The 11,417-nt window shown below is 52.6% G+C and overlaps 1 pseudogene; it reads left to right on the top strand.

The window, feature by feature from the left end:
- Positions 1–10,975: 10,975 nt before the first annotated feature.
- On the top strand, positions 10,976–11,200 carry LOC116636874 (annotated as a pseudogene).
- Positions 11,201–11,417: the final 217 nt, after the last annotated feature.

Below are 11,417 nucleotides of genomic sequence, written 5' to 3'. Positions count from 1 at the left end.
CTCTTCGTTCCCTCTCGCCCCCCCCCTCGCGCCTGGGTGGTTGTGTGATCTCTCCAGTGGGGGGGGGGGGGGGGGGGGGGGGGGGGGGGGAGTCAGTCTAGGCGCTTCCTGAAAGCCCAGATCCTAATGTCCCTGCATCTGTCCCCACTGTGGCCTCGGGGGTGGCTCCAGGAAGCCTGGGGCCCCCACTTGCTGTCCAGAAGACCCAAACTGCGTAAGAATCCCTCTCAAACCTCAGTAACCCAGCAGCTCAACATCCACAGTCTCACAACACAGCCACACACACGCACACCTCCCCGCCACCACGTTTTTAGATGGGGAAACTGAGGCCTGTATCACGAAGAGTCTCATCCAGAGCTTCCAGCCCCAGGGGCATCACTGGTCATTCTGGTCCAGCCACCAGGCTCCGTGGCTTCAGACTGCGCTCCAGTCTGCTGTCCCCTGGGCCTGCCCCATAAATAGTTACTGCAAACGCTTCCACCCGGGGAAGGCTGGGCAGTGACACTCTCACCTCCCCGAGCTGGTTTCCCAGTGGCTGTGGTCTGGCGGGTGGCCCAAGTCATGTCCCAGCGGCATTGGAGGCTGCCTGCTGCCAGCCAGGAGTGGGGCTCGAGGCAGGGTCTAAGGGGGAGCCTCTGGCCCACGAAGCGCCTCATTGGCCCCATTCCCTGCCTTTCATCCTAACTGTGGGGGTGGTGGCGCAGGAAGGGGGTCTCAGGCTGAGGGTCCCTTCTTCAGGAAACCCCCGGACCCCTGGGGATCCCCAGCTCTGGGTACCTCCTTCTGGCCTGGACTCTATGGAACTAGGAGAATTTAGGCCCGAACCCTCCCAACCTGGGACCTTGGACTTCTCCCCGCACAAGGCAGGAACCTGAAGGTGGCTAAGAATGAATGAACGAAAGAGTGAACAATCCTACAACCACAGACATGGAAGGCCACACAGATCGAAACCTGAACTCCTAGCACACCTGGGGGGCTCCCACGCCAGCCCCCATCTGAATGGGGGTACTAAATAATACATTCTAGGGTGGGACATTTGCTGCTGCTGCCCCGCCCCCCAGCCCCCAGGAATCCCAACAATAGGGTCTGCAGCCTGACGTCCTGGGTTCGATTCCCCCCTCTGCCACTCATCAACCAGCATGACTGCTCTGTCTCTCTGGGCCTCAGTTTCCCCTTCTGTAAAACAGAGATTGTGCCCTGGTCTCAGAGTCGCTGAGGGGAGTAAATGAACCTGTGTGAAGCTGGGTTAGGCCTATTGTCAACCATAAGTGGTGAGCGTCTTCCCTCTGACAAGATTGAAATTATAGAGAAAAATCAGAGATGGAGCTATGGTGTTTGTATCAGGAGGAGGCTGACTGGCCTGGTGAGTCAGAGGAGGCCCCGAATCTCCCTCCCAGACCCTGGCCACCTCTTCACTTCTTGCTGTCGCTTTCAGTCTCTCTTTTACTTAGATCCCTCTGCCCCCAGATCCTCAGTTTACCTCCCTGTGATGTGGGATCAAACAGACATCCTTGACTCTCTTCTCTATTCTCCAGCAAAACTGCTCCTGAACCTGACCCATTCTCCCTACTTGGTCCAGCCCCGGTATCTATTCCTGGGACCAGCACAGGCACTGCCTCCCCGGTCTCCTTGCTTCTGCTCTCAGCCCCCATAAAATCTCCCCTTTGTGGTGGCCGAGTCAGACTCGTCCTTCCTCTCTCCAGAACCCTCTATGGCTCCCATCTTCCTTAGGGTAAAAGCCGAAGTCCGCCTTGTAGCCACAGGACCCTGCTGGTCTTGCTGTTTCCCACCTCCCAGCCCCACCCCAGGATGTTGCCAGAGGCTCTTGGTCTCTTTGCAAGAAAGAATTCAAGGAGAGGGGCACGTGGGTGGCTCAGTCGTGGAGCGTCTGCCTTTGGCTCAGGTCATGATCCCAGGGTCCTGGGATCGAGCCCCGAATCGGGCTCCCTGCTCGGCGGGAAGCCTGCTTCTCCCTCTCCCACTCCCCCTCCTCGTGTTCCTTCTCTCGCTTTGTCTCTCTCTGTCAAATAAATAAAATCTTTAAAAAAAAAAAAAAAAGAATTCAAGGAGAGACCAGACATAACAGTGGAGTGGTGCGAGAAGGAACATACAATTAAAGCAAAATTACACTCTCTGAGATGTGAGAGCAGGCGAGCTCAAGGGAGAGCTCTTGGGCCTGGGGTTTGGTCTCTATCCTTTGTTGACAGTTGTTAACTAAGGGGTGGAATATTTATTTCTTGGGGAGGAGAGTTTTTGGGGAGCAGGGTTTTGCGATTTTTTCTTTTTCTTTGTCTTGGGTCTGTCTAGTTCGATCCGGCTTTTTGTGGCTTTGTTTTGGAGAGCTGCCAGGACAGACCTCTGACTTTCCAGATAGCTGACCATGACTCACACTTTGCTGGCCTCCAGGCATCCTGTTAAAGCCTAACTAGCTGCCTACTCTAACACAACCCTTACTCCGCTTTGTCCACATTGACCTCCTGGAAACTCTTCCACATCCGGCACATTCCTGCCCCAGGGCCTTTGCACAGGCTGTGCCTCTGCCTGGGAGAGTCTTCCCCAAGACACCCGCATGTCTCCAGCACCTCCTTCTATTCAGGTCTCAGCTCCGATGCCCGCCCACATTGCCCTTCTTTTTCTCTTGCCATCAATAGTCTGTTTTGTTCACAGCCATGTCAAACCAATGCGCTTAATCATTGTGCTCACAATCACATTTGTAACAAGAGTCATTTACCAGGCGCTTACTGTGTGCCAGGCCCTGGGCCGGGGGTATGGGGCCATAGCTGAGGACAACTGAGACATATCCCTGCCCTGGTGGGACATATGGCCTGGGGGCAGGGAGGGAGATGGACAGAATGAATAAAATAGGACATGTGGCCAGATGCAGCAGAGAGAGGGTCTTTTCCCCCATCAGACCTCCTGGAAGAGGTGGGTGGCATTGAGGCCTGAGGCCCGAGCTCCGAGATGAGAATGAGCTTGTTTCTTTGTGAGGAGGAGGTGTAGGGAGGTGATGTGGGGAGGACAGCAAGCCTGGACTCCTGGGGCCCGGGGGGGGGGGGGGGCGGCCACTGGGAGGGGGTTGCTCTTCACGTTCAGAGCAACTGGCACCCTGGGACGTCTCAAGGCAGGTGATAGGATTTGATTCATGTCTCCCAAGGGAAAGAGCAGCTGTGTGGGTCTCACCAGTTCATAGATGGGGAAACTGAGGCTCAGGGAGGTGAATCACTTACCCAGCATCTCCGAATCCAGTATCTCCAACCAGGAGCCTGCAAATCCCTCCCTTCCCCCCACCCAGTGCCGCCCAGTTGCAGGCGGGTAAACTGAGGTACAAAGGTGCCGTCACTTCCTAAGGTCCCCGGGAACACAGTCAGCCCTCCTCCACTCGCCTTGCCCCTCCCCGATGCAGCCTCACTGGGGGACTTTCTCACAGGGAGGAAATAGCCGCTGTTTTCACAAGTGGGTGGCCAAAGCCTCAGTCCCAGTTTCGGTTTGCAGATAGCGTCTGGCTGCAACCGCCTGCCTGCCTGCCTGCCCACCGCAGCCACAGCCCGGGGGGCTTGCCGCGCCACCGTCTGCCGGCGAGGTGGCTCAACAAGCCGGCAGCTCCGGGGACGCCGCGCAACCCGGGGCGGAGCGGGGAGGGGAGGTCAGGGGTCTGCGGTCGGCCCACGTGAGCGGTGGAGCCAGGGGCCCGGGAGTGCGGGGAGGGCCTCGAGCCGTCCTCCCCACTGAGCTTGGATCACTCATTCAATCAACAGGCGACAATTACTTCATGCTTTGCTGAATTAGCACATTTTATTCTCCCAGGGAGCGTGTGTTAAGTGCTTACTGTTTGGCAGGCTGTGTCCCAGGTGCTGGTTCATTTGATCACCCCCCACAGCCCTGTAGAAGGCAATGTGTGAGATTCCTGGGGCTGCTGGAACAAATGCCCATGTACCCTGCCTGGGTTTAAACCAACTTATTTTCACACAGTCTGGGGGCGGTGGGGCGGTGGTGGAGGGTGGGGAGGGCGGCGGTCTGGAATCAAAGAGGTCGCCAGGTGCGTTGCTTCTGGGGGCTCAGACGGAAAACCCATCCCAGGCCTCTCTCCCGGCTTCTGGTGACTTCCAGCAGCCCGTGGGGTTCCTTGGCTTGTGGCTGCATCACCCCGATCTCTGCCTCCATCTCCACATGGGCTTTGTCTCTCTTTGTCTTCTCTGTCTTTTATAAGGATACCTGTCATTGCATTTAAGGAACCTGGAGTCCAGGATGATCTTGTCTCCAGATCCATAACTCATGACATCTGCAGGGACCCTTGTAAAAACGGGACCAAGTAAATTTGAAGATCTAATTGGACTTATCAAGCCATGCATGGATGGGGCAGCATCACACCTTGCAAGTAGAGGGGAGTTCTGAGGAGTTGTACAAAACGGATGGTTTTTACCGGAAGGAGGATGGGGTAAGACAGTTATCAGCAAAAGAAAAGAAAGGGTTATTCCAGGCAGGGCCACCTTCCCTTAGGGAGAAGAGCAGGGGGACTGGTTAGGTGGATTATCTCTTCTTCCCTTGGGGGGTGGGATGGAGAGGGCCCACATGTCAGACAGCTCACTGGTGCTGATCAGAAAATTGCCGGCTGATGGTTAAGACTTACATCCTGGGGGAGGTTGAAACTGCAATTAGGTTAGGTATTAAGCCCCTTTGTGGTGACTTGGCCGAGGTGAAACCATTTTGGGCCTGTGGTTTTCTTTTTAACACTCTTTAAGGTCATGTTCCAAGGTTCTGGGTAGACATTGGGGGCCACAATCTAACATTCTCCAGGCAGGTATTATTAGTGCTACTTTAGGGGAAACTGAGGCACAGAGAGATCAGGTTGCTGATCTGAAGGGCTAGGACTTAAACCCTGGCTGTCGGGAGCCTGAATCCATTCGCTTCACTGCTCTGTAATCACCTCCTATCTACTGTGGGCCAAGTCCTTGCCAGAAGCTGGGGACACAGAGGCAAACAAGAATTGGCAGCATCAGGGACATGACCTGTGAACCTCAGGCTGATGGATGTTCAGTGTGTTAGGGTGTGATCTTAAAATCAAGGGTCCCCCGAAGTGGGCTGCATGGTGTCCTCCAAAAGACATATCCACCCAGAACCCTGTGAATGTGACCTTATTTGGAAATAGGGTCTCTGCAGATTTCATTAAGGTAAGGATCTCGAGATATGATCATCCTGGATTAGGGTGGACCATAAATCCAATGATAAGTGTCCTTATAAGATAAGAGAAAGGTGGGGAAGATCTGAGACCAGAGAAGGCCAGGTAAAATGAAAGCAGAGCCTGGGGCCAAAGACTGAGTTTTTGGTATGAAGTGATGTAAGGACCCAAGTGAATTGTTTTCTTTTTTTTTTTTAAAGATTTTATTTATTTATTTGACAGAGAGAGACACAGCGAGAGAGGGAACACAAGCAGGGGGAGTGGGAGAGGGAGAAGCAGGCCCCCCGCGGAGCAGGGAGCCCGATGTGGGGCTCGATCCCAGGACCCTGAGATCATGACCTGAGCTGAAGGCAGGTGCCCAACGACTGAGCCACCCAGGCGCCCCCAAGTGAATTGTTTTCAACATGGACTCTCACTTCAGAGATTCTTTTATAGAATAGTCTCCCTTCCCCACTGTTGGGATAGATCTTCTCCATCTTGCAGCAAATTCCTGACCTGCACAGGGTGTCTGTGGGCATTTAATTCCAGTCCATTGGTCAACCTGTCTCTCCCTGTGCCAATATCCCTCTGACTTAATTGCAAGCTTTGTCATGGGTTCCCATATCTGGTAGGACAGGTAACACCGCTTGTTCTGTGTAAGTGTTCTGACTATTTGCAATTGTCAGCTCTTCCAGGTAAATGTTTGAATCATCTTATCAAGTTCCCGAGGGAAAACCCCTGCTGTGACTTTGATTGGGATGGCGTTAAAACTTCAGATGGGGGAAAAAAAACCAAACCTTCAGATGGGGAGAATCAGCATCCTTTGAGCTTTAGCCTCCCCATCCATGAATATGGTACATCCACCATCCCTTTTGCTTCCTTGGGATCTCTCTCTCTCTCTCTCTTTTTTTTTTTTTTAAGAATTTTATTTATTTATTTGAAAGAGAGAGAGAGAGAGCATGAGCAGGGGGAGGGGCAGAGGGAGAAGCAGACTGCCCACTGAGCAGGGAGCCTGATTCGGGCTCCATCCCAGGACCCTGGGATCATGACCTGAGCCGAAGGCAGATGCTTAACCAACTGAGCCACCCAGGCACTCTCCTTGGGATCTCTTAAGACAGCCATTTCTGTTTCCCTGAAGGGTTGAGAACACCATTTATTTCATTTATTTCTCTTTCCCATGTAGGGAGTCCTCCAACTGACCTTCTGTTTCACCAGGTTATCGCTTCCCCCACTACATTCCTGATATCACTGAGTTGCTTTGTTTGTCTGTTTTTGATTGGACCTGTTTTCACATGGCAAGCATCTTCCCTTGTCGATTTGGGGGGTGCGTATCAAGTTCATTTTAAGCTCCTGGCCTATCTGTCCTCCTGTTCCCACTCTTGGTGGAGGCCATGGTTCAGAGACTTGTCCTGGTGAAATGATGGGTTTCTCCAGATCTGATCGTTTGGATTCCAGCCCATTTCCTCAGGGACATCAATGATAAGGCCAGCCCCAGTCCCCCAGTCTCAGGGAATGCGATGAGAGCCCAGATCCCCTAAAACTCAGGCCATTACTTCTCGCTCCTCCTCATTCCCCCTGTCCAGCCTTCCCCCGCCCAGCCTCTCCCAAGAAGGCAGCTCATAGGGGGGTGGTCACTCTGTATATTGCAAGTGACACCCCAGGGTAAGGAAAGAGGCATCACTGCCCGGGTCATTCCAGCCTCGCTCCCAGCAGGTGTGGGGGTGTGCACCACCTCTTCCCGAAATGGCAGGGAGATGCCAGGAGCAGAATTCCGAGCCGCCTCCTTGAGGCTGCCTGGCGCCTCTGTCTCAGGCCTGGGGCATTCTCAGAGTTTTCTCGGCATCCCCCACTCTAGCGCCTCTGGGCTGGTCTCCAGGAAGAGCTGAGATTTCCCTCCATCCTGGACATCAGGCCTGGGATCAGACCCAGGAGCCCAGAGATCATTTTAAAATGCTTTGTGTTATGGAAAATTTCGAACATGCCCTGGAGTCAAGAACGCACAGTGACCCCATGGGCTGTCCTGAGACTCACAGTGATCCAGGAGGCACTGACCCCATTTCCATGACACTCCTTCCCCCTCGACCTTATTAGGATACTGCTAATCCCAGGGTCACACTCCTCACCCAAGATCTGAGATGCTTCTCACAGGACAAGCCCAGCTCCAAAATCACAATCACCCTTGAAACCCTCTCTCTCTCCCTGTCTCTCCTTGTATCTCTGTCTCTCCCTGTCTCTCTTTATCTCTCTTTCCCCCATCTCTCTGTCCTCTCTCCCTGTCTGTCTCATTTGTCTCCCACTGTCTGTCTCTCTCTCTCCCAGGTGGATTGGGTGCCATGTCTCACCTCCCCCAATTCCTGCATCTACCCCTGGGCCTCCAGTCTGAGTGGGAAGAGCCACACTGTTGAACCTCCAGTCAATGTTTGACGGGCTGGACTTCTGAATGAGGCCAGAGTTGTACACGCTGGGCCCAACCCAGGGCCTGGCTGCCTTGCCCCGCCCATTAACCCCCATCTTGAGAGCCACACTGCTGAGTCCCCACAGCTACCCCCACCAAAGCTTCCCTCAAAGGGCCATGGGCTCCCCCATTGGTCACCTGAGTCCAACTTCCTGATGACCCGGGGACTCCGGGGCGCCAGGACAACGGCCTGGGCTCCTCAACACCCCCAAGATTGTTCTAGAATAGAAGCAGCACCACGAGTGGACCTTGTCAAGGGGCAGCTGTGCACTGGGCATGACTGTGCCACGCAAGCAAGCCTGCCTTGTAGATGAACAGCTCAAGCATGTGGACGTGGTGCGATGTGCGATCTCTCCATCTGTGGATTGCCATCAGCAGAAAGCAAATACATACAGCAGAGAAGATAAAAGATACAAAATCCAACCCAGGATTTACTTATCCCTCCTCGACAGCACCTACTGTACCACCCCCAACCCCCCCGGTCCCCATGTGGCCAGGGGGTTATGACCTCGTTGTACAGCTGGGGAAACAGAGGCAGTGTGGCTTTGACAGCTGTAATATCTCTGTTCCTAAATTGTCTGCTTTCATGAACTCTTTTCTGTGTTTACGTAACAGTGTGTTCGTGTGTATTGCACAAAGGCTTTGTACCTAGCGCGTTAGTATTTACATGATTGAAAATAGAGATATGTTTTATTTTGAAGTGAGAAAAAGAACATGAACAGGCACGCCTGGACAGCTAGACTATAGTAAGAGCATTTTTCATCCTTCCGTAGCTACGACCAATCACACAAGTTCCTGGAACAGAAGACTTTGTATCAAAGCATTTGGATTTTGTTATGATGTTGCCTTTTCCCGATAGACTTAAAATAAAATATCATATAACTATTTTAAAGGCCAGCTTTGTTAGGGCGTAACTCACATACAATAGAGTACAGCTGGATGAGTTTTGACAAAGGCATACAATCCTGAAACTATCAATCTGGATAGATTTCCATTACCCAGAAAGCCCCCTTGCAGCTGATCCCCTCCTCCAGGTATACAGTAAGTAATAAATACGGGATGAACACATTTGCTTTACCAACTAGAAACAGTGAGTTATAGATTCAACTGGTAGGGAGATGGAGATGCCTCATGCCAGTCCCCTGGGCTGGGGTGAAGGTCTGCCTATGGATATTGGCAATTGGCCAAAGTCCCATTTTATAGCCAGTACTACTGAGGCTGGAGACAAATGGCAGAGGGTCCAGTGGCCCCGATTCCAGCCCCGGACCCTGGGCCTCCATCTTCTCACCTCAAAAGTGAGGATAAAAAGGAAAGGTGGGGGGCGCCTGGGTGGCTCAGTTGTTAAGCGTCTGCCTTTGGCTCAGGTCATGATCCCAGGGTCCTGGGATCGAGCCCCGCGTCGGGCTCCCTGCTCTGCGGGAAGCCTGCTTCTCCCTCTCCCTCTCCCCCTGCTTGTGTTCCCTCTCTCGCTGTGTCTCTCTCTGTCAAATAAATAAATAAAATCTTTAAAAAAACAAAAGAAAAAGGAAAGGTGGGTGTTGTTATGGACTGAATGTTTGTGTCCTCCCAACATTCATAAATGGAAGCCCTGATTCCCAATGTGATGGTGCTGGGGGGAGGCTTGGGGAGGTGATTAGGCTATGGGGGGGGGGAGCCCCTGTGATGGGATTAGCGCCCTTAGAAGAAGAGGAACAGGAGAGCTGGCTTCCTCTCCCTGCTTTCTGCCATGTGAGGACACCGTGAGCAGGTGGGTGTCCACCAACCCAGAAGCAGCCCTCATCAGACACCAAATCTCCCGGCACCTTGACCTTGGACTTGCCAGCCTCCAGAACCGTGAGAAGTCCATGTTTGCTGTTTAAGCCTCCCATTCATAAAACGAAGATTTGCTGCATCGTGGGGTCACTGTGAGCTCTCAACCGGTAACTTTGTCCTTCCGAATCTGTCTTCCTGTCTGTAAAATGGGGATACTTCTGGGACCAGCCTGCTGGGGGCTTTTGTGGCTATTAGAGGTAGTTCCCAGCAAGGCTCGGCTGGGCATTTTTAGGCCTTAGCAGCTATGATGACTGTGCCTGTTACCGTTGCCATCCCAGCCCTGGTTCTCAGTCCTGAGAGTTCCCAGCTGGGCAGCCCAAAGCTCTTCCCTTTGCCTCCTTACTCCATCCAGCAGCTTGTGGTCTCATCTCCTTCTTCCTGCTCTGTGTCCTGGGAGGCAGCCATGGCAATGTGCAGAGGAGGGTGCATTAGGCAGGCAGGTGGCTCAGGAAATTCCCATGCAGAGGCGGGGCTGGGTGCTGTCCATCTCACCTGCCGCCCCCCTCCACCACCACTCTCCCCCGGCCCCCTGGCCAAGGATGTGCTCAGAATTTGTCCTTCCGCGTGTGGGCGGTTGAGGGCACCACATCTTGCCCGACTTGCCAGGTGACCCTGGCCATCCTAAACTTAGCCTTGACTATCTGCTGGAGCGTGAAATTGTCAAAGGGAGCTGGGGGTGGCATGAAGCCAGCCCCTGAAATCATTATGTTCCCTCTCACCCCAGGACCTTTGTGCACACGGTGCCCATTGCCTAGGATTCTCTGTTCCCTGTTTGTACCTGCAAATCTCCTCCTCCAGGTCTCTGGCAAATGTCACCTCCCCCAGAAAGCCCTTCTGGACCTTACTCAGGGGGTTCTAGCACTGAGGATCTCCCTTTGGCAGGTCTTGTCCAAGTTATAATTTGGCATTTATGATGATGACTGCATTAACATCCATCTCCCTTGTTGATGGGGAGCCCTGGGCAAGCAGGAGTTAGAGTGCTTGGCATACAGTAAGTATTCAATAAAGAGTGTTGGAATCGAACAGTGAATTCAAAACTGTTTATTGAATGTCATCTTACATTCGATCAACATCTCCCCTGAGCCTTTCAGGCATCCAGGTGCTGGGGACATCCTATGAATGAAGAACCCCCCTCCTTCCTGTGGCCCAGAGCCCCTTGCTGACATCCTAGTGAAACTCTTGAATGGTGCCATTCTTGTCACCCAGGCTCTGTTCCCCAGAGACACATGATGCATTTATGAGCTCATCATCAGACCTTACTTGGGCTTATCCCTGAGATGAGGTCCTGGGGAAGACAAGGACGGTGAACATCAGTGCTAAGATGCATCAGGCCCTTTCTCTGTGCCTGGCCTGAGATCCCCTCAGGACCTTTACCACTTCCTGTTGGGAAGACATCATCAGAGGAGAGGCAGATGTGACAAATGAACATCTCATTTTCTTGTTCATTTGCTTTGCGGTTTTTAGTGTAAATAAATCCCATACAACATTGGGGATATACTTATACTGAAAATGTATTGCTTGATCTTTGAGCTCGCCGAGTAGACACCATAAGCAAAGCTCACCCTCCCGAGTGGAAAAAATTTATGGACAAGAAATTATCCTCGAAATTAAACGGTGGCAGACATGCCCAAGGAATACTGCGGGAGTTCGATCCCTTTAGGAATCTTGTGATAGATTAATGTGTGGGGATGGCAACAAGTGGGCTACAGAACAATATTGGAACAGCAGTAATATGAGGAAATTGTATCATCATGTTAGAAGCCTTGGAACGAGTATAAACAATGGGTGTGAGGGGTGCGTGGTGGCTCAGTGGGTTAAGTGTCTGCCTTCGGATGCAGTCATGATCCTGGGGTCCTGGGATCGAGCCCCCCATCAGGCTCCCTGCTCAGCGGGGAGTCTGCTTCTCCATCTCCCACTCCACTTGCTCGTGCTCTTTCTCTCTCTCTCTCAAATAAATAGATAAAAGCTTAAAAACAAAAATAAACAAAAAAACAA

This window comes from Phoca vitulina, unplaced genomic scaffold (genome assembly GCF_004348235.1).
Source record: "Phoca vitulina isolate PV1807 unplaced genomic scaffold, GSC_HSeal_1.0 scaffold13, whole genome shotgun sequence".
NCBI classification, from domain to species: domain Eukaryota; kingdom Metazoa; phylum Chordata; class Mammalia; order Carnivora; family Phocidae; genus Phoca; species Phoca vitulina.
This window is presented reverse-complemented; position numbering and strand designations above follow the sequence as displayed.